The sequence below is a fragment of the Myodes glareolus genome, chromosome 3 (assembly GCF_982192425.1).
Source record: "Myodes glareolus chromosome 3, mMyoGla1.1, whole genome shotgun sequence".
NCBI classification, from domain to species: domain Eukaryota; kingdom Metazoa; phylum Chordata; class Mammalia; order Rodentia; family Cricetidae; genus Myodes; species Myodes glareolus.
Genome location: NC_142028.1, coordinates 11278819 through 11303086, shown reverse-complemented (window position 1 = coordinate 11303086; position 24268 = coordinate 11278819). Strand labels below are relative to the sequence as shown.

Here is a 24268-nt window from a genome sequence, read left to right as displayed (position 1 = left end):
TTACAGTCAAAGCCTAGCTCAGAGAAACTGGCTGGTTAGAAGAATGTACTCCTCAAGTATTATATGATTTTATTGGATTACTTAAGGTAAAGGCCTTAGCTGTGCTCATGTTTTCCAGAGATTCCCCCCTCTTTCCTTCCTCCACCTTCCTTTCCATTCTTTTCTCCCTTCCTGCTTTCCACCATTCATCCTCTAATTTGTTCCTTCCCTTCTTCTTTTCTTTCCCTCCTTCCATTCCTCCCTCCCCATACTATCTCATGCCCTCCCTCCCCTTCCCCGTCTCCTTCCTCCCTCACTTCTTACTTGTCTTTCTTCCTTTCTCCCTCCCTCCCTCCCTCCCTCCCTCCTTCCCTCTCTCCCTCCCTCCTTCCCTCTCTCTCTCCCTCCCTCTCTCCCTCATTCCCTCCCTCCCTCCCTGCCTGCCTGCCTTCCCTCCTGTATACATGGATCTGTGCTCAAGGGTGCATATATGTGCACATTGTCAGTTATCAACAACAGGTATCTTCTTCCATTGCTCTCCACCATTTTGTTGGAGGTGAGTCTCATTAAACATGGTGCTCACTAACCTGACTAGACCAGTTGGCTGATAAGGTTCAGGGATCTGTCTGTCTCTGCCTCCTTGACACCAACTTTTATGGGTGGAGATCTGAATTCACGTTCCTGTCCTTGTGAGGCAAAAGCTTTATAACCTAAGACTAAACCACTTCCCCAGCCTTTCAGTTTCTTTATATCTAAATTTTCTTCCAATAAGTCATATCATGTCTACAAGCTTTTTCAAATGGTATTTGCAGCAGTCAGCTGAGATTAGGACCAAGTTTACTTGGTGGGAGAGCCCTTTTCAACAGCCAGATGTTTGAGAGGATTATCTTCCTTGTGACATCTTTATGACCATGAGAGTGATGAATGCTATCTGCCCCAATCACAGGGAGATTAGCTTCTTCCCTTTCTGCTTCTGCGATGTAGAACTCTGGGTTTTCTCTCAGACACAGTAAATTTTACCTTGAACCTGTCATCAATGTGTAGCACCATGATAGAAGAATGATTCTGCCTGTCTTACCCTTTAGTATTTATTGCCCCAAAGAAGGAGAAATGACCAGTTTGGGGCAATATTTATGATGTTTTATGAATTAAAACATAGTTTATGAATAAACTAAGAATGAATTATTTGTTAGAAATAAATCTTATTCAAGTCTGGTGTGGTAATCCCATCACTTGGGAAGCAGAGGGAGGAAAATCAGGAGTTCAAGGCCATCCTGGGATACATGAGACCTTGTCTCAACCAAAAAACATTGGATCCAATTTCTGGAATTATTCAACAGTAATGGCATAGTCAAGATTTTGCTACTAAAATCCATTATGAAAATATAGAGATATAAGTAAGTACTAATGATTAAAGGAAGATAGAACATATTTGAGATAAAAATTGCAAGACTATGTAAGTAAGTGCCGTGAAGTAGTTCAATCTATGGTGTAGCTATGAGTCAAAAGATTAGAGGCCCGTGGATATAGCTGGATGGTACACTTTCTCTAGCATGTGTAAGGCCCTAGGGTCAATCATCAGGTTTGAATAATTAAAAAGCTAAAGATTTTCCTGAGGCACAAGGAGCACTCAGAGAGGTGAGAGTTCACAGAGTGCATAGGCCTTGATCTGGATCTGGTGGTTGAATGAGACTAACCAGGTGCAGAGTGGGTGAAGAAGGCACCACGTCATAGCCAACGTCTTGAGTGGTGTTTGTTGGGGGTCTGTGGCAGATATCAGAGCTCTTCACCATGGTGACCTAGGCCTCTCTGGTGTCTGGAGCCTCACCACAACCACTTTTCATTCTTTGAAATCTCTGTCATCTTATTCCTCTCCTTTTCCTAAGTTAATGCCACCTGGATGGCCCTTCCCAACTCAGACCCTTCACTTTGCTCCTTAGTTCTCGTTTTTTTGCTAAATATTTAAGTGCTTGCAAACTGTTACTTGATGCAAAATACATATTCATATATAGCTTTATACCAAGATAAGAGTTTATCATTGGTTACCAACCATAGTGCATATTCCATATTAAAATGTCTTTTAAAATTATTGACTAGGGACTGAAAATTTAGGTCAGTCAAAGAGCACTTGCCTATGATGCATGAGGCCCTAGGTTCAATTCCCAATATTGCCCCTCTGTCAAATTACAGTTATTGCATGTAATTTCTTTTCAAAGTTCCTCTATGTGGCATACAGCACTAGCTAAGTTGAACACATGAGTAGCTCTAGTTTAAAGTAACTTGCAGTGACAATAGATATGAAAACCTGACGGCTCATAATGACAGTGATTTCCTTCCACGTGTGTCATCAGAGTTACTTCTGAAGGAAGTTCCACTTACAGGCCCCCGATCATTGCCTGCCTTGAAATCAAAACTAAAAACAATCTTTTAAAACAACTAGACTCGATTACTTGTTTACAAAAGAAATGGCCATACATTTCCAAAGAATTATTTTCTTATTCCTGATCTTTAATGCAATGAAGAAATGCTAACCCTGTCTCCTGCCTCATGCTGAAGCTGTTTCACCCTTAGGAAGCATAGCCTGTACCCTGGAAAACACACTCTTCCTCAGAATGCTGCAGGTGGGTAGGTCTCATTTCCTACACTTTTAAATCACACACACACACACACACTCACACACACACACAAAGTATGAGGTTTTTTTTTTTATCAAGGAATTTCTCAAAACTGCTTTCATTTCTCAGAGACTTTCCTTTGGAAGGTCATACTGAAATGTTGGTGCGTAATGTGTGGAAAGAAGGTTTCTTTGCAATGTGGGTATCTAAGCTTTGGACTTAGATTTGAGGTGCTCTGGAAAATAGCAAGGGATTAATCTGAGGCCATTTGAAAGCAGATGATTTTGGAAGAAGCAAGGAGTGTGAGGACACAGTTATCCCTTTATCTCCCACTGTCACCGATGCCTTGCTGTCTTGTTTATTGCTTATTCCAGATGATCTCCGCATACCCAGTCCTTGGAGTATACAGTCATTGCCTGCACTCATTTTTCCTTCCTGGAGATATAAATAGCCCAATGACACCCTCTGCTCCCTGTAGCCTGTGCATCATTCATACCGTGCCTCGCCTTTCTAGGTCACAAAGCTTGAACACACACACACACACACACACACACACACACACACACACACACACACGGTGACAGCATGTGAGATGAGCATGTGACTCATCCCTCTCACCTTGCAGTGCCTCTGATAGCCTCCAGAAAAACATGCATGCAGACATGACATTTGGATGGTGCAAGAGATGCAGAGGGGGAGGAAACTAGTCATTCTTACCAAATAAGTTAAAAACAGCATACTCTTAGGATTCTTCCCTCGACCCATTTCTTCCCACATACCTGAAATGAAGATCTTCCCATGACTGGGTCTTGTTCTGTGAGAATCTGAAGACTCAGCTGCTCCTGTTACAGTGACCCTCTCCCTTTGTCCAACTGAATAAGCTCAAGGCACGAGGAAATGTCATTTTCCTTATTCTTCTCCAGTGGGATAAAATGAAGATGGTCATTTATGACTGGGGGCTTCCAACATGAAGAGCAGTGGGAAGTGTTTGGAGATGGGGTGAGCGGGAAGTCTCATTTCTCTGTTCTCCTCCAGCTTGCTTACAGTGCTTTGCTCTTTGTGACATCTTAGGCAGCTCTTCCCAAGAATGAGGACTCCCAGAGGTGATCTCACATCTGGGGAGGGCTGTGTGCTAGCATCCAGTCACTGTAACACACGCCTAAAGACAGTCAGCTGGTAAAGACGAAAGGCTTAGCTTGATTCACTGTCTCAAGGGTTTCATTCCCATTGCTTTGGAGCCTGGGGCAAGGCAGAAAGAATGGTGAGTTTGTGAGCAGGACCACAGCTCTGCACCTCAGCCAGCAAGCAAGCAGTGAGCCAAAAGGGTACTGACTCTTAGTTATTTTCATGTATTTAAGACTTAATCTTCACAATGATTTTAGACTCTTTATAAGGTAACATGGCTTAAGGTACCCTTGTTTGTTACATATATGTTCTGCAGTCCCAGAATTTTGGGGCCTGTTGATAAATTGCTAGAGAATGTTATCCTGGTGAATATTTAGTCCTCTATATGACAGGCTATATACCAAGCATGTGGAAGACTCAGCAACAAAGAGATAATGTCTTATGCTCTTTTCAAATCCCTCCCTTGTGAAGATTGTCAGATGGTTTAAATGCTGTGAAGGAAAATACAGAAGGTGAGGGTTGGTTCCAGGTAGTCATGGCTGTGGAAGCTGTGTTAAACAGATTGGTATGTGGAGATAGTACTGGTTGAAGGGACCATGGCATCTTAGGACAAAGTGTAGCATGAGGGGGCTGGCTTGTTGGGGCTTCTGTCCCGCCCGGTATCCCAACAGCTGGCAAATCCCAAAGAGAAATTACACACAGGACTCCATAAGGTTATAAACTGATTGGCCCATTGGGTCAGGCTTCTTATTAGTCCTTGTAACTTATATTAATTCATTATCATTATCTATGTTAGCCATAATGGCTCAGTACCTTTTCCAGCGGGGGCAGCTTACATGTTGCTTCTTCAGTGATCTGCGCAGGAGTGGCAGAGGAACCTCTCTGCTTCCCAGAATTCTCCTGTTCTCATTGCATCACCTCTACTTCCTGTCTGGTTTTCCCACCTATACTTCCTGCCTGGCCAATCAGCGTTTTATTAAAATATGATTGACAGAATACAGACAATTTTCCCGCATCAACAAAGGAGACAGAGTGGCATCTGAACGTCTAGGGGAAATGCATTAGAAAGTCAAGTGTAAGTGTTACAGATGAGAGTACAGCTGGAGTGGCCGGGGAAAAGCATTGACAGGACACTGTTGGCATCACACACAGGTGACATCCTCTGCATACCCTTATAGGACACATTGAGGGCTGGGTAGGTTTTGGCCAGCATGTGGCATTGTAGTAGAGTAGCAGAGTCTCCTTTGCTCTTCGTAGGAATAGCATGGAATGTGAATTGCAGGTAGATTAGTGTCAGACCTGAGTCACCTCTGCCAGACTTTCCAGATGGGAGATGACAGGTGGTGGCTTGGGGGTGACAGTGAAGGTGGTGGGAAGCACAGACAAATGAACTGACCAATTGTAATGTTTTGTGAAAATTGTATTTGTTTGGTTTCATTTGTTTTGAGCCAGATCCCTCACTCTGTAGCCTGGGCTAACCTTGAACTGACAATGTAGTTCAAGCTAGTCTCACACTAATTGTAGTCCTCCTGCCTCACCCTTTGACACACACGCAGAAGAACACACACACACACACACACACACACACACACCAGTATATAGGTAAAAACTTCAATGACCACATTCTTCTGTTACCATAAGCACTGGTCATTTCTATACCTACTGTCCTTATGCATAAAGCTTCTCTCTAGACTGCTTACTCATCTCCCTGGTGTATATTGAATACAGGTGTATATTGGCTGTGTTGTGGGTTGCCAAAGATTGTGAGTTTTATGCTTAGACCAGTGGGCACAGCAGTGAATCAGTCTCATCTCTGATATTTAGGGGCCCACAGGCCAAAGGCAAGAATTAGAGTTTCCTCTTGTCCAAAGGAATTCTAATAGTAGAGCATTTTCAGAAAAGAATTAATTTCTGGACTCAACCAAGCAAAAGTAGATTTTCTTGTATTTTTATTGTATCAGCTGAATATGATCAATGCCAAGTTGTGTTTAAGATGGAAAATTCTCTTCTGTTCAGAGATATCTTTGGTAAAAGGCAGCTTCATAAATACTACAAAAACATGTGAAATGGGTGTCTGAATGACCATTAATGTAGGATCTCTCCTTTTGGGAGAAGGCTATTCAAATTAAGAACTAACTCAGAAGCTCCTTGTCTCCAACCAAGGGCCAACTACCGATTGTTTAACCCTGGCTTTTAGGAGTATGTGTTTGTATCTTTTGAACAATCACATCTGAATTTTGAGCTCTTAAATACTTACTAGTATACAACTTGTGTGTCATGGTGAGTGAGTGCTAGCATATAGTGTTGATGAATTCACAAGTACTGCCTTCTGTTTGACAGCAGTCTGAGGCAGGAAGGGTTTCTTTTCTAAAGTTTTTTGGTGCTTGTACTTGAATGCAGGGTCTCCCACATGCTAGATCCCTCGACCATTGAGCCTCATGGCCACTCCAGGAAAGAGATACAAGTTCTTTCTCTGTCTCTCTGTTTTTTTTATGCTTTGTTTTTTGGGGGGATGGGGTCTCATTCCACCAATTCTTCTGTTTCTACTTCCCAAGTACAGGCATTAGCATCAGGTGTCACCATACCTCACAAGGCAGGAGTTTTTAAAGAACCAAATCAGAGTGAAGGATGAGTGAGGGGAATGAATGTATGGTTACCCACAGAAAAGAGTTTCAGCTTCATCAACATGATAACTAGATCATGTGTGTCTTTCGCTATGTGTTCAGACATGTCCTCCACATGATTTTTCCACTCCCAGAACTCTGATCCTTCTGCTTTCAGAGTCGCCTGGGAGCTGGGGCCTCAAGTGTGAAACACATGGTGACAATTTACATTTGGAATTCTTTCAGAGGCGCATCAGTAGAAATTCTAGTGTTCAGAAGTATATCCCAGTCACTTGAGACACACTGGAGAGTTGAGAAGTCGTTTGAAAAATTCTCAGATATTTAAGGACGTGGCTCTGAGTACAAATCCTAGAATGTTTCAAACCTCCGTAGATTAGCAGTTTTCTTTAGCGTTTGTATCCTTTACCATTTTGTTGATGTGATAGGACGCTCTGACCCAAAGCACCCCAAGGAAAAAGAAGTTTATCTTGGCTGACGGTGCCTGAGGGTTGAAGTGTTTAATGGGGGGAATAGCAGGCAGGACACGGCAACAGGAGCAGAAGGCTGACTGATCATAATTCAGTGATCATGCCCAGAAAGCAGAGAGAAATCAGGAAGTAGGACGAGGCTGTGAGCTGCCACAGTCTGCATGAATGATGTGTTTCTTTGAACTTCCTGAAGGTTTCATAGCCTCCCCAAACAATGCCATCAGGTGGACCAAGTGTTCAAATATGTCAGCTTATGGAAGGCATTTCTCATTTAAAGCACCGCATACCTGATCACTGGTTTCCAACTGACCTGTGGGTTTCTGCTTTATGTGTGAATAGGAAAAGATTGATTACACCTTTAAAATATGAAAGGGAGTTCAGAATGACCCCTGTCTTTTTGCCACATTCTTTGTCACTCTGGAGTAGAGAAATTTTCTGCCTTGAGAGTGCTAGATCCTTTTGGAAACATTAGTGCCTCTCCTGCGAGAACAGGTGAGCACAGCACACAGGGTCTGTGTATTTCACTGTGTATTTTGAGACCAGGTGAACATGGCACACAGGAGTCTGTGCATTTCACTATGTAACTTGAGCATTCATCAGGTATATTATGCTCACATAGGTGTTTCTTTTGTGTATGTGAATATGTGTATGTATCCATGTGGGGTGTATTTGCATGTGTGTGTACATGTGTGTGCACATGTGTGAGGTACCTAAGATACCATGCATCTTGTTTTTCGAGGGTCTGGAATTTACTGAGTTCAGAGGATTGGATGGTTAGTGAGCCTCTCAAGGCTCCCCAGATCCACCTGTCTCCATCTCCCAGCGCTGAGATTACAAGCACACTCTACACATCCAACCATTTTAAAAAACAGTTCACTCAGGTCCTTGTGCTCATGAGTCAAATACTTTGCCAGCTGAGGAATCATCCCAACCCTATGTTTCTCTTTGTTTCCTTGCTGACTCCTGCCCTGGGCTCTTCTTCTACACCTTGTTGGACCAACCATCTTGTTACCTGGCTAAAATTCACACCTCACTTTTTACTTCCTCTTGGAACATGTTCTTGGAAAATACTTTGTGTCCCGCGCTACCGTCTCGCCAGCAAGAACCACGCGGTACACATAGGATACTTCTGCAGTAAAGCTTTAATGCCCCTTGGGAGAGCGGGCATCAGCCAACATGGCGGAGACCCAGATAAGATGGAACCCATCCCTTATATAGGAAACAGACCCTGCTTTGGACGTGTCACTCTTGGATAGGTCCGCTGCTCCCAGTCCCAGGTGATGCCTCGGGAGTAGGCGGGGACTCAGTGGGAAATTACCGAGCACATGTGCGTTCACCTGGCGGTGAAGCCGGATGTCAGCGCCATCTTGATAATGGAGAATGTGGCTGCGGCCTTCTACATCTCCCCCTAATTTTACTTCTTTGCAGAAAGGCAACTCCCTAGGAAGGTAAAGATAGAGGTCGCACTTCCCAAAATGAAAACATTAAAATGGGCTTACACGGAATCTGTCCCTAGGCTCATGACACCTGGAACCTATCCGGCCTGCCCTTTGCCAATTTTCTGGGAAAGGGAATATATGGCAGGAAACCCTTAAGCAAAGCGACTTATCTCTCAGAGAGGGCCATTCTCTGTGTGATGCTCTTCAGCTCGACAACCTTCAGGGCTAGCTAAGCCAAGCACTCCACCCTGTGCAATGGACCACAGTCCTAGGGGTGCAGGAGCTGGTTGGCTTAAACCTTACTGCTTTAACATAGATAGCCACATATCAGTAGAGGCCCCCTGTTCCAGGGCAGCCAGCACTTGTGCAATAACCACTTTGTCCCTACGATTTTAGGATTTGAGTCAGCAGACCATCCAGAGGAGAAACACTAATCCATAGCATAGGACTGTTCCAAAACATTTCCACCCCCACCCATTCTTTGAAGTAGGGGAATGAGGGATACGGCCCAGGACTGGAGTCCTACGGCCAGGCTTATAAATCATCTCTAGGATGGTATGAGGGGCCCCAGAGTCATATTGGTTGTAAAAAGTCGAGGAAACACCGCCATCCTATGGCTGACTGGTAACAGCTTCGGGAAAGCTGAGAGTGTCCTCCATCGGTGCTCTGTCATCCATCCGCAAAATGGCAGGAGGAACAGCAGCCAGGTCCTCAGGCGAATCCGTGTGTTGTGGATCACTCTTCACTGTTCGGGTCAATCGCTCTGGCAGCCAGAATGGGCTTTCTTGATCCTGTGGGAAGACACAAACAGCTCCCCTGGATCTCAATAAGATGGGATCCGGGCCTTTCCATTCATTAGAAAGCACATCTTTCCACTTAACCAAATCTTTGGGCCGCTGCGGATCCGAACAATGTCGTGTTGCAGCATTTTGGCCATTATCATCCAGATTTAAAAAATTTATGGTGAACAGAGCCATGGCGATGGCCATTCTTGGCATCGGGGGCAGTTCCTTTATATTATTCCCCCCTTTTTGTTTAAATAGATATTTATCCAATTTTTAATTTAAATAACCATGGCATTTTGTAACCTATCTTGAAGATACCCATAGTGTTTAGCAGAAATAACTGACAGGATAAGGGAAACTGATAGCAAGCAATAACTGACAAAACAAGGGGAAATCCAGCAGCATAGCAATGGCACAGCAACAACAACATTGCAATGTACAACAACAACACAGCAATAACTGACAGACCAAGGGCAGGAGCTGGACCATCCCTCAGGAACCCGCCAGCTCCGCAGCAATCAGGCCAGACAGCTCCATAGCAGAGGCTTTGTCCTCAGGCCTCTGGACAGATGAATCCACAGCATGAATAGTAGCATTTCTAGAAAAAAACATAAACAAACTCTTCTCCCAAAATAACATTTAAGAGTATTAAAAAACTCAGTGTAAAAATTTAGCACAGTCAGTACTGGAAGTAGGCTGGTCTTGAACTTAGAGACCTATAGGTCTCTGTTTTAAAGAGCAATCTTGTTTGTCTGTGTCATTATAGTAGGCCTTAGAATTAAACCATTTTAAATCTGGCACAGATGAGATTATTGTTTTAAAAATATGAGAAAACCGTTTTCCTGTTTCCAGCCTGGAGTCCTAAGATGACGTGGCCATTGGGGAACCCATATGGGGATCTCTGTTTTTTACGGTATGGGCCGTGTTGCCCCAGTGGCGCCTAGGAAAAACCCAGGCCCTGTTTGTTGATATTAGATTTAAGATTTATTGGCTCCTGTATTCCTTGCCGGTAAGGTGGCCTTGGGTTCCAGAGCCCGCCCGCCATCCAAGGGCTGTGCGCGGCCCTGGGCCTGCTCGCTGTGCGGATCCCCGTGTCCCGCTGTGTGGCTCCGCCTGTCCCAGGCCAGGAAGTGGCGGCTCCACCCCCAGGTGCCCCTGCCTTCCCTAGCCTCGTTCTCTGAGGTCTGAGGCTGTGTTGGTGGCGGAGTGTGGCGGGAGCCGACACCCAGACCAAGGCTGCACAGGCCGGCAATAACTCAAGGTCCGCGCCAGAGCCTGCGGCTCAAGGGGCCAATGGGAGAGGCGGCGAACAGGGCCGCTTCCCTACTAGCCAACTCTCAACATCTGTGCCACAGCAAAAGCGGCTGTAAACTCTCACAGATCCAGCCAACGACCCAATCACCCCCAAATCCAAGGGCCCTTCGCATTCATCTCCCTGCGGAACCTGAAACACCAGACAAGCCAAGCGTATACATAGCAATCTTTCAGGAGGACTTGAGTTCTTAAAATGCTAAGCAGTTCTTAAAAACTTAAGTCGCACTATGTAGATGTAATACGGTACTGCCTGTTTACTGCATTTAAACCTTAATTGCGCTTTTATTATGATAAATACGACCAGCCCTGCCTGAAGTTAGCATCGTTTAGCATAGCCAAATGGAATCAGAGCCATTTTACCCTCAGAGACCGGCACAGTTTTAGGTACATTGTAAGCCTTCTGGCCCGGCTGCCTGTGGCACCGCTGTGACATCCTCCAGGCCAGGCACCAACCGAGCCGCACCAATTGAGCCGCACCAATTGAGCCGGCGCAACGTGCTCCCCACCATAGCCACAGAGCAAAGCTCCGCTCCAGCCGCCCTCCAGCCCCAGCTGCACCCATTCCGAGCCCAAACCGGTGCATGGAGCAAAGCTGAACTCAGAGAAGCAGGCTTGAAAGGACCTCATTTAAACTTTTAGGGAATTTGGGCGTCGTTTAGTCTCTTTGGCTGCTTCCTGCTGTTATTGGGCCGTTGTATTCTTAGGGGTATACACTACAACATTTCAGGAGGTCTCGGTGATTCAAACCACATAAATCCCAAGTACACCCTTAGGCTCTCCTTTTCTGTGGAGACGAAAACAGAACCTCTTTCCCAAAACATCATATCCTTAGCAGTTTCTAAGTTTAAATATCTTTCTCCTATCCAGTACACAAAAGACAACACATATAACATAAAATAAAGCTTTTGACCTTGTAAATCAGCCTTCTCCCCCATTTTTACTTTTTTAAAATCACTGGGAGGTCCTTTTTAACTTATTTTCTTTTCTGTCTCCCCCATTCTTTACCGGAGGGTCATTTTTTAACTTATCTGGGTGCGCGCACAACCTCCCACTGCTGCTCAGTTTCTGATATGCTCTCTGTACTTTAGAACGTACCTCTCTGAGCACGCATTCCTGCAGTTCTGAATCCTCCTTGTGTCCAAGGGGTCTCCGGCGGTGCAAAGTTCTTCTTTTTCCCGGGTATCAGCACCAGATGTCCCGCGCTACCGTCTCGCCAGCAAGAACCACGCGGTACACATAGGATACTTCTGCAGTAAAGCTTTAATGCCCCTTGGGAGAGCGGGCATCAGCCAACATGGCGGAGACCCAGATAAGATGGAACCCATCCCTTATATAGGAAACAGACCCTGCTTTGGACGTGTCACTCTTGGATAGGTCCGCTGCTCCCAGTCCCAGGTGATGCCTCGGGAGTAGGCGGGGACTCAGTGGGAAATTACCGAGCACATGTGCGTTCACCTGGCGGTGAAGCCGGATGTCAGCGCCATCTTGATAATGGAGAATGTGGCTGCGGCCTTCTACAACTTTGTATACTTCCAAATACATTAACTGTAGGCTCTTCTGAATCATGGCCCATGTTCTTCATGATGGCTCAGACTGCATTTTGCAAGGCTGGAAATCATCTCTTGCTCATTATTTTGTTCTGAGTGTAATTTGTGTAGAACAGAATACAGCAACTCGTCAATGCATGCCTGACTCATAAAAATGAACGAAAGTAACTTTTAAAATTATGAAGCTATTTTAATATACAATTTCCTCTCTTTCCTGGTCATTAGTATTGCACCCAGTCATCTGTGCTATTTAACTCTCCATCACATTCATTCAGTGTGAGGGCAACCTTCAATGTATGTACCAAGCTTTGGCAGTTTTCCCATAGGATGTCTATAAATGGCTTTCTTTTCTTCTTGTCCTAATTAAGGTCTTTCTTTATACCTACTGGTGGAAAAACTGTGAAAAACACTAGTTAAGCAGTTAATTGCCATTAAACATGGCAAAATTTTCAATGAAGGAGCATTATTACTCTCTATAGGAGGAATGAAGGATAGAATATGCCTAGTATTTGGATGACTGGAGAATACTGGTTTTCTTTCTCAGAGTATGTACAGACCCCACCTTGGGAATGCTGGGAGAGATGGTGAGGCTAGAAGCTCCTCATCATGACCTCACTATCCTTTGGCTTCTCCTTACTGACAGACATGGGTAGGTAACAAGCAGAAAGAGGTCCCCTGACTCCGAGATTGAATAGCCTCCCATTCTTACATCGTCACTGTCCTTGGCATTGGCTTGTCTTCATCAGGTGATAGAGAGCAGGAATCTCTGAGCACAGCTTATTTCCCTATTGAAAACATTGCTCTCTTTCCTCCCAGTGAAGTGGACTATCTGTTTTCCTTCATGGGGATTTAGGGAGGTGGCAGCCTTTGTTGCTCAGACAGACATTTTCAGGACGAGTTCTATGCTACTCTAGCCCGCCTGCTGCACTGCTCCGAAAGCACTGCTTTTAACCAGCAGGTCCAGATAAATAAAAGTAGCCTCATGGATGTTGTGTGGTGGACTCTGGACTTTCATTTAACAGATTTTTGTTCTCACTTTTTTTTTTTTGCTTACTGACCTACTGTGACATTTCTGTGTGTGTGTTATCTCTGTGCTGAGATAAAGGTAGAAAAACAGAATTTTCAGTTGCAAAAGTATTTAAGAATTCAAAGAGACCAGAGAGGAAAGTCTGTACAATGTTGATTTTTTCCCCTTGTTTTGAATATAAATAGGACACATGTTCAGGAAATCAGGATGTTGACACATTGATTATCCTATTATATTTTTCCATTTGCTCAGGGCTCAATCATCTTTCCCAGCTTGGTTGCTCTTGCATTCCACAGTCTATCTGCAAATGTATTCATCTCCATTTCAAAATATGCACGCTAGTCGCGACATTTTCTATCTCTTATGCAGGTGCCATCTTGGTCTGCTGCCTCAATCATCGGAGTAGCCCTGAAAGGCTTTCTGTTTTCACCCTGTGATTTATTCACCACACAGCCACATCACTAATCCTTTGAGGGCAGAGTCAGCTCAGGCCCTTTTCCTGCAATCTTGAGATTGCTCCACCTCTCATTCAGAATGAAGCCCAGGGTTCTTGAAACAGCCCTTGAGCTCAGCCAGGCTGGGTCTGCTCTCTTTGATCTCATCTTCTAATGCTGTCCCTGCTTTACTTCAGTCACATCATCTCACTGCTCCTGTGTGAGCTTGGAAGCATGACTTTTACCTTCTGGCTGTTCAGTTTATAATTTCCTCCACCTGGGATAGACTTCCTGTCAATAGCCACATGGTTTCCCTTTTCATTTCCTTACAGTCTCCACTCCAGTTGTCATCAGCATGGTCTGCCCTGTTTTTCCTCATTTAAAGCCTTTCATATATGCTAACTCTTGCCCCTCCGTCTGTATCTGTATATATACTTTATGCATGTTACCCCAACATACTGTTTCATTATGCTCTGCCGTCCCCAAACACGATGAAGTTGAATAGGAGGAAGAGGATTTGCTTTATCTACTCAGTGCTGAGAACAGCTCTTGTTGGAAGGTTCCTTACACACAATAAGCATGTAATTAATACTTGCCAAATAAGTGAAGATCAAAGAATATGTAAGCAAGTCTTCTTATTTGTTGTAACATTCAACACTCAATAAGAAATAATATATTGCTTTCAGTACATCACTGTACTTTATGGTAATATTAATGTTGAGTATAATTAGAAAGATAGTATTAAAACATAGGAAAACAGCCCACTAGCTGTGTAATCCCTGGAATCTGCCTCCTTAACCTGTGGAGACTGTGACTGTAGGATATATCCCAGAATTTTCCACATGGAAACGTCACAGGACACTGCAGAGCTCTGACACTCTGACATATTCATTGATTAAAAGGATAATATAAAAATTTTATAAAGCAAAATGCTAAAAATTACATGATGCCCCAAATTAATTACCCATTGAACATTGACACCTTTATCGCCTTAACAAGCTAGGCTGTCTCTTGGAAGGGATTCACTCTTGCAGTAGCTGTCCATAAACAGGCTGAGTGCCCCTTGAAGAGCAGACAATTGGAGATGTCCACCATACGTGAGCACAAATAAACTTGCTGAGTGACAGAAGTGATGTCACACATTTACAAAATTTCAGAGACAGGTGGAATTTTATGAATCTGTCTATCCATGTATCTATGTACTGATGTATGCATATATATGTGTCTGTGTATGTATGCATGTATGTTTGTATGCATATATCTACCTAGCTTTTTATCAGTCATCATGTCTATTATCTATATCTACTATCATATATCTATCAACTATTTATATCTACTTATCATCTATATATCATTTATTATCAATATTTACCCACCAGTCAACTAATAATTTGCCTATCTGTCTGTCTGTCTTTCTTTCTATCTATCTGTCTATCTATCTATGTCTGTCTATCTATCTATCCATCCATCCATCCATCCATCTATCTACATCCTGCCCACAGTGATAGGGGTTAAACCCCAAACTTCATACACACTTGGTACATATTCTGTCATTGTGCTATCTATATGTCACAACCTCAGTAGAGTTTAAGATACTGACTGAGGTAAGATAGGTAGCATATTCTCTTGGAGGTAGTTTGCTTATTTAATATATCACCCAAGAAGGGATTGTGTAAACATTCATTTCGGAGGTTAATTAAATAAATATTAGTATTTCACATTTGAATGATGGTGGCCTATGGTTCTTAGGTGACTTCTTAGGAAATGATGCTCATAAAATATTGGTAAAAGTATGAATTCTGCATGTGAACATCACAGGACAAAAACTGACAGCTACAGTGGATTCATAACACATCAGAAACAAACAATGAAAACTGAGACAAACTTGTTACTGCAGATAGATTGACAGTAAAGAACCTTTACTAGACATTAACTTGTAATCCAATTAGACACACGTGTCTGTGATGCAGGTAGATATGTGTGTCTGTGATCCAGTTAGACATGTGTTTCTGTGAGCCAATTAGACATGTGTGTCTGTGATGCAGGTTGATTTGTGTGTCTGTGATCCAGTTAGACATGTGTTTCTGTGAGCCAATTAGACATGTGTGTCTGTGATGCAGGTTGATTTGTGTGTCTGTGATCCAGTTAGACATGTGTTTCTGTGAGCCAATTAGACATGTGTGTCTGTGATGCAGGTAGATATGTGTGTCTGTGAGCCAATTGTACTTGTTTATCTGTGAGTTTTCAAGCTGTGAGTAGTAATAGGGCCACTAATGATTTGTTTATTTAATATATTAATATGAAATGTTAGTAATACCTTGTGACTTCCTCTGTGGGGGAATCACTTGACCAAAGACAGGAAAGAATTAAAGCAGCGAAACTGTCCCACCAGAGGCAAACCAAAGACTGAACTTCAAGAAAACTTTGCCAGTTGAGGATACTTCTCAATTGTTCCCTCTCATGCTTTGCATGAAGAAAAAGTGCCTATGAACTCGCCTTCACTTTTGCTTTTCTCTCCTCTTGGTTTGAGTGATTTCAAAATTTCTTCTAAAGGACACCTTGTAATACTCTTTTGTGCAAGACTAATGAATCAATGATGTCATTGTAAAGGATGCATCTCTTCCAAACAAGCACCTGGTAATCTTGAACCAGAGAGACCAGTTACACTATTTTGCCCGAATTTAAGCAAGATTTTATTAAAAGTTTTAAATATTGATCAAGATGGAATTTGATCAGGACCACCATCTGGAAGCTTTCCTGACAGTGCCAGCTGCTCGGCCCCAAGGCACATGTAGGTGGGTCTTGTATAGGCAAAACTCATAGACCACCTTACTTTTCCATGAGATTTTGTTGATTTTTTTTTTCCAAGAATTTCTACTCTCAGAAACCCAGGGAGTTACCTGGTCTTTAGGTAAGTGGGACTTACAGGTTAACTTCGGGTCTAACACTCCCCCTAAAATTATATACTGGGTCAAATTTATAACTTTATGATGGGTACAGTTTATTTTTGGATTTAATGAACATCAGTTTAGTGGTACCCAAATAGGAATTATGATTTAGTTATTATACCAATGGCTTAAGAGTCAACAGTAACTAATATAAAGCAGAAGGACCAAAGACCCTATGATGGCTAATACATTTTTGTTCTGCATAAAGCAGGTAAAGTGTCCCATCATATGGTAGAATCATTTTAGTTAATATATCTATCTGTTGATAAATCTCAGATTTTTTTTGATATGTCAATTGGCATTATAGGTAGCCCTTTTGTCCCCTATGTCAGGAAGTTTCTTTATTGACAAAACCTTTTGCAGTCTGTTATGAGGGCAGGGGCAACACATTCTCTTCCATAGTTGCTTCCAGCCGATATGGGGCATTGATTGTCAGGGCCCAGGAAGGCTGAAATTCTAGTCAAAGACTGGGCAATAGGGCATTTATACGAAGCATATGCTTAGCTGATCCTGGTGAAAGGACAGGGAGCAAGCTCAGCAGCTTACAATTTGTATGTTCTCCATGGTTAAAGTTTCTGTCAGCCACGTGGAAATGTGCTAAGACATAGACTAGTCACACAAGTCAGGAACTTAAAGAAAAAAAAATCCTTACATTTGGGAGGTTTTTCTTTAACTTTTTCCAGGTGAATCCAAGCCTTATTACTTTGATTCCTCAAAGCTTATGTGAATTTTTGTTATTGAAGAAGATAAAAGTTTCAGATATATTAGCATTACCATTGTATTGAAATCTACATTGCAGAAAAAACAGTTAACAGGCGTCTGTAAAACAGCTGGAACAGATTTATACTTTGGTGTCCTAGCAAAAGCTATGACTGGGTTAAAAAAGCATGAACATTGTTTTTTCCTGTATATGGAGAGCCTGATATATATTTTAGCGCAGTGAAAAGTACCTCTAAGTCTATATTTAGAAGACAACCAAAGGCGATTTAAAATCTTGAGTTTGTGACTGAACAGTAAGTAGTCAGTGTTTTACCAGTTCTTCAGAACTCTTTGTCCATGTTCAAACATTGAACCTTTGAAATCTCAGTGTAACAATGTATCCTTATAGTTTGTATTTGTATCTTAAATCATTTTGAGACCCTTAGATCTTATTTAAGTTTTTATGTCCTCAGACCTTTATATAATTGTAGACCATAGGAACTTAGACTTTGTATGAACTTTAACCATTTACCAGAGACATGAGAGGTTATTAGAGAACAGTTATTCTAAAGCATGTTCTTTCAGTGAAAAGTTACACCTGACCCATTTTAAAATGAAGCCCGTGAACAAGGCAAACCTGTCTATCTCTTCTTAACAAGAGACCTTAGGAGCTTTAACTATCTAATGTACTGACTACCAAACTAAGAAGGTGGCTTCAGCCTTGGAAGGAACTGAAGTCTGCAGTTGCCTAGCTGACAAGGATCATTACCTTAGCCTTTAGTCTGACCTGAGATTTGAAAAGGACCAACCTAGATGACAGATATTTACTGGCTACCTTGATAGCTTCCCCAGATTCCTCCATGGTCACGTGGGGAAGAGAGATGAGGCCTGCATCAGTCTTCAGCTGCCAGACCCAGAAGATCTGACAGACTTTCCTGTGGAGTAGGAACTTGGGGGAACTGGCCTACCTTGTCTAGGAAAAGTGGGACAATTGTCTCCCCAGTGTCCTGCTTGTCCACAGTTTGGACATGGTCTCAGCAACAGTTGAGCTGAAGGGCAGGCAATTATTTTACCCAGTGACCAGCATTTAAAACAAGTTCCAGGTTGAGGTTCCTCTGTACCCATCATCCTATTTGGAGGAGAAAAGGGTACTCCCAGGGGCTAACACATCTCTCTAAAACAAAAAGGTTTATAAATAAACATTTTAAAGACCATATTCTTAAATTTTGGGATTATTTGAGGACCAGTATCTGTTAAGTATATCTAAACTATACAAGTGTTGCTTGTGCTTACTTACTCGTTTTAGGTTTAACTTTGAAAACATCTATCAAAAGAATTTGATCCTTTATGAGGTGACTGATTATTAACTTGCATGTCTTAATTATTTCTATCAGTTTTATCAGATTAAGATCTTACAGCTTTATCCTGGATGAGATTAGCCTTAAAAATAATTTTTGAAGTGAAGTTCTTTTAATATCAAGATAAGACTTTTAAATTGCAAACACAGTCCATAAAGAGACTGAAAACTCTTGACCCTTGTATTGTGTACCATTTTAGAGCGTACAGTTCCCTGTATGACTTACAAAGTAGCTACAGCTTAACAATGCTAGCAAAAACAAGGAGATTATACATATATCTTTAAACCAGTTTCTGTTAGCTCAGATAGACCTTAAGTAAAGACAGATATTTTCTAAGCCAGTGTTCCAATTTTTTTTTTAGTTTGCTTAGGTCACTATCTACTATTTGTAGAAGGCAAAACCAAGTTGCAGCAGTGTAAACAATCCAATGTCTCTAAAATCAATACAAAGTCAATTATTTTTATGTTACAGAGCTTGACTCTATTAAGATATGTTCTTGTACATGAAAGCATGGAGGTACAGCTTTAATAACTCCTTAGACACACATTGCTTCAAATCATGTCTTTTATAAATCTGACTCTTAGGACAGGAACTATACAAAAGACTTATCCTAATTTAGAAATATCTCCTAGATATTTCTAAAAGAGAAATATCATTGTCTCTTTGGTTGCCTCATAGCACGTGGTCGCCCTCAGTTAAGATGATGGTGAAGCCTTCTTAAATCCTAGTCAAAATGGTGACTGCACATATGGCTGCCATTAGTTAAGATATCATTGAGCCTCCTGTTGTTTTCTAGAACAACTCTACTCCCATGTTGTAGATGGAAGTTTTTGTCCCGCCCGGTTCCACATCCATTCAGTCCCAAACAAACACACAAAGGCTTATATTAATTATAAACTATTTGGTCTATTGTTCAAGCTTAATACTAACTACTTTGTACAACTTAAATTAACTCACACTTCTTGTCTGTGTTTAGCCATGTGACTTGCTACCTTCTCTCAGTAAGAGGTTCTCATCTTGTTTCTTCTGCTTCTGGATGACAACTGTATCTCTGCCTGTCCTCTTCCCAGAATTCTCCTAGTCAGGTTGTCTCACCCATACTTCCTGTCTGACTACTGGCCAATCAGCATTTTATTAAACCAATATGAGTAACAAATCTTTACAGTGTACAAGTCCTGGACCTGGAGGGAGGGGGGAGGGACTTGAACTTCCCACAGGGCAGGAAACCCTGACTGCTCTTAGGGATGGAGAGGGAGGAGGAGAGGGAGTGGGGGGAGTGGGAGGGTGGTGGGAGCAGGGGCGGAAATGGAAACTTTTATAATTTAATAAAATTACTTTTAAAAAAAGAATATAGGTTTTCAAAATGTACCCATGAAAGCCATTGATATGATAATAAAGACTTCAAATTAAATCATTAAAAAAAGAGCATTATCCCACAGCACTATGTTACAAATTTTAAGTTTACTTTTTGTTACAAACATTACAAACTTTTAACCATACCCAATAATCTATAAGTCATTAACGTATAATCAAGACATATAAGACAAAGCTCACCTCATATTCAAGACCAGTCAAAAACAAACATACAGTGGTCACATACATTTATATATTGAACTGAGACTGAAGCGATTTTGTGTGGCTCCATGTTTGCATCAAAACTTATAGGCACAGATCTATTCATACATATAAAATAAATGAAATATTTTCTACCTCCTGCAGTGTTAGAATTTCAAGGGAGAAGTACATTTTGAGTCAGGGAATTTAATACTCACAAGAAAGAGGCAGGGCTACATCAGCAGCACATGGTTCTGGGACCAGCGGCTCCGCATTGCCCATCCCAAGTTGTAATACACAAAGACCAGACACATAAGAGAAGACATAAACAACAGAAGGACAAGGAGCCAACAGCAGGAAAGTTGGGACAGTGATATTTAAGTAGAAGGTAGAAGTAGAATTCTCTATTCCAGAGTTCTATTAGTTTTTTTCTGTACAGACAAGGCTCTGAGTATCCCGGCTGAGCCATTCTGGTTTTTCCTACCCCTCATATCTATACTGGACCCATCTCTCAGTCTCATGGAATTACCTTAACAATTCTGTTGAACCCTATGTACCAAGCCTCTTTGAGTATATTTTGTACTTTGGCTCTTGGTCCCAGGAAGTGGGGGTGGGGAGGCTGGTCCTCAGTACTCTCTCTTATTAGAGGAGAAAATGCACCAAGGTTCTGGGCCACCCTGAGTTTGACTTGATCTCCAGGCACCAGGGTATAAAATCAGAGATCCAAGGCAGGTCAGAAAACAATTGGTGATTCTAACTACACTCCTAATTAACCAGAAATAAAACCAGAGATCGCCATAGGACATCTCCCTGTGTCCTGGATAAAAGATTTTGTGGGTCTTGTCAGACCCCCTTTATCCCCAGCAGGCTATCCCAAAACCAGAATCTAAAAGCTATGCAGAAAAATGTCATAGAGTTTAAAAGTTTTCTATGACTTTTCATAAACAAAAGGGAGGCCGCTGTTAAAAAAAAAAAAAGAAAATGTTTGCTATTTCCTTTTCCAAGCATGACTGTTTACTGTGGGAACCAGAGTCAGAGTGAGAACATACCTTCAGAATTTGAGTAGATTTATCTCGCTGGGGCCTCTATATGCTAATCCAGAACTTTGACAGAAGGATTAGTTCTACATTTTGGCTGAACTTAAGCAAGTTTTTACTAAAAATGTCAAATAGTGACTAAGATGGTATTTTGTCAGAACCACCATCTGGAAACTTTTCAGCTGTCTGGCCTTGAGACGTGTTGGTAGGGCTCATGTGGGCAAAACCCATGGGCCATTGTTTCTCATGAGGCTCTATTGTTATTTTGCAAGAACTACAACTCCTGGAATGTCAGGAAGTTACCTGGTCCTCAGACAGGTGTTGTCTTTCAAGAACTATAATTTCTAGAATCCTAGGAAGTTACCTGGTCTTTGAGTAAATGGAGCTTACAGGTTAATTTTGGGTGTAACAACCTTCCAAAAGAAAAAAATCCAAACAAAATAAATCAAATCTGGAAATTTACTTCAAATTTAAAGTAAAATCTTAAAAATAATACAGATCTTATGTTTTCTAATTGAGGGAATATTTTTTTCTTCACTTGTTTCTAATATTAATCCTTTAATGCTTAGAAATTAGACTTCTGTAGGATTCCACAGGACTCTCAAAAACATTAACCACATAGTCCTACAATAATATACATGCTTATATAGCTTAATTCATGTGTGTTTTATGTAGCCTGCTTATGAAATATCTTAAATAAATTCTAGATATACATATCTTATAAATACACACATTATTGTACAGTGTTGTCTTATCTAAGTGACTTCCTAATCAAATATCTCAAATTGTAAAAAAAAGATATACTGTTTGTAGTATTTCAATATATTATACTCACCTAATTCTAGTGGGTGACAAATCAGATGTTTTCATATTAGAGAGTTACATCTGTTTAAAATATAACATGCAGTATAATTCAGCTTATCATGAACAGTTTATGGTAGTGCTATAAAAATATTTTTAGGGGCTGGAGAGATGACTCAGTCGTTAAGAGCATTGCCTGCTTTTCCAAAGGTCCTGAGTTCAATTCCTGGCAACCACGTGGTGGCTTACAACCATCTGTAATGAGGTCTGGTGCCCTCTTCTGGCCTACAGACATATACACAGACAGAATATTGTATACATAATAAATAAATAAAAAATATTTTTAGTAGATCACTTAAAATGTGGCCTGATTAAATTAATAAATACCTCAAATAAATTAGAAAGCTTATTTGATTTCCCTGAAATTTCTGTATCCTGAACCCATGCTAGCCTGTTGGTTTCTTTAAGGTACTGGGATTTTTATAGCCAAGTATTGGGATTGTCATGATTTCCTCAATTCTCAATGTTGCTATTCAGCACAAGGGTCTTTGACATCCACTGCCTCCCCAATACTCATTGTTGCTTTTCTTCTAAGTGCCAAGAGGCTGAGTCCTTCAACTTACTCGTGTGGACTCAGCTTTCTGTCTGCGTTCATCACGAGACAGGGCTATCAATTGTTTATGAACCACAGAAAGTACAAATATAGTGCCTGGTGACTGAATAGTCTTTGGTCAAAGTTATTAATCTGCCTCATGATGTATGGATTTGCTAATACATAGATATTTTGCCACTATTTCTATTTCTGCCTAATGTAGTATTGAATTAGTCACTGTAATTTCATTTTCTCTCAAAATAACCCTTTTACTTATCCTGGATCTCATTGAGTTCTACAAATGTTAATTTCCAGAAAACTATTTTGGTATGGATAAGTAATGTGGCAAAAATCAGTGTAGATTTGAGAGTGAGCTGGATAACAGTGCAGAAATGGCCTCCAATCAGTAGTCTTCCCTATCTGCTCACTAATGTGTCCTTCGAAGAATGTGTACAGACCAAGACAGTGAACATTGTGTCCACTATCAGAATCTATATGGACACATGCAAATAAAACTAGAATGAAGCTTACCGTCAGCCTATTGTGTTTCTGTACCCATCTCACAGTCGCTAGGAAGACAAGTTGCTTCATAGGGTTCAGAGGCACTGGGTTCTTTGAACAAAAAGCAAAGCCACAAGTGAGACAGCTTCTCTCTTTTATGAGTGTACATTCGTTTGAGGCTGTGGAACATGGGCCACCATGGCATTGGGAAGACCACTAATGATGTCTTTAGATGTTCATGGGGGTGATTTTAAAATGCATATAGAAAAATAATTGGCTTTTAAAAATGTAATATATAAAGGAATCAAAGATGTAAGTAAAATGCATGTATATGGACTGCAGGTGTAATTCCATGATAAATGCTTGACAATGTGCCTCGTTTTGATCCCTGCACTGGCATGCCTCTATATGTGTTTTGTGTGTGTGTGTGTGTGTGTGTGTGTGTGAGAGAGAGAGAGAGAGAGAGAGAGAGAGAGAAGAAGAGAGCAAGAGAGAGAGGTACCCTTACAAGAGTAAGTAAAAGTGTTGTAATTAGAGTACTCCCATCTTAGACTGGAAAAAGAGAGTTTGTCCCATGCATCTTCTCCGCACTTCTAGTGTTTATACTGAGTTGTGTCCTTTAGTAGATATCTAGTTGCTACATCCATGAAAACAAAGAGCAGGTGGAAAACACAAGGCCGTCTTTGGTAGCTGTAATTTCAATAACATTCTTAACAATCCTAGGAGGTGTATTTTTAGCAGCTGGATGTATTTGTGAAGACAGTAGTGCATTCTGATTTCTTTTAATATACTTTGATGTAAACAAAAATTACTCTGATGCAAACCTTCAAATGTACCAAAAGGTATTTATAGAACGAAACTTTCTAGAGCAGAGCCTGGGACTGTAGCTCAGTGGAAGAATGGTTACCCATGTGCATCGATTCTGGGCTCAATCCCCTGTACTAGGAGGGAAAAAAAGACCAAACAAAACAGCTGCTTAAAGCTTGCTGGAAGGTACTTGCATGATTTCTACGTTTTCAATTTCCCTATGTGCCTTCTAATGTGTTTTTAAATGAAAAGCAGTAAATGTAAGTGAGGAAATAGCAATAACATGGTGAGGAGAAAATAATGAATTTTCCCGGAGTATTACATGAATTTTGCCATTACTTGAATTGTAACACATGTTTTGTGTGTTTGTGTCAAGTCTGCACACATCAATCATAAATATTCAAAGGGTTGGCAGCACTGACTTGGCATATTGAGAACTTTCTAACTTAGTCCAGTAATCATGGCGAGAGGAAGTCCTTTTCAGCTGCAGCAATCCTGCACACTGTCACTATGACCTCTCAGAAACTCAGACTCTGCCCTGAGAAAAGCAACATGACAGATATCCATCTCAAAATTAGGAAGACTGCAGCCATCCAGAGAGCAAGCAACTGTTAT

The 24268-nt window shown here is 41.5% G+C and overlaps 1 protein-coding gene and 1 long non-coding RNA gene across 2 annotated transcripts in view; one reads left to right on the top strand and one right to left on the bottom strand.

Annotated features, from left to right (window-relative positions):
- The window catches only part of Pde3a (phosphodiesterase 3A), a 289440-nt gene that overhangs the window by 67825 nt on the left and 197347 nt on the right, over window positions 1-24268 (top strand). The gene's annotated exons all lie outside the window — the stretch shown is intronic.
- Window positions 7935-11867, bottom strand: LOC148122538 (uncharacterized). The gene is made up of 2 exons (XR_015737412.1): window positions 11444-11867; window positions 7935-9632 (listed from the first exon to the last, which is right to left on the bottom strand). It is a non-coding gene; the product is annotated as an uncharacterized LOC148122538 (long non-coding RNA).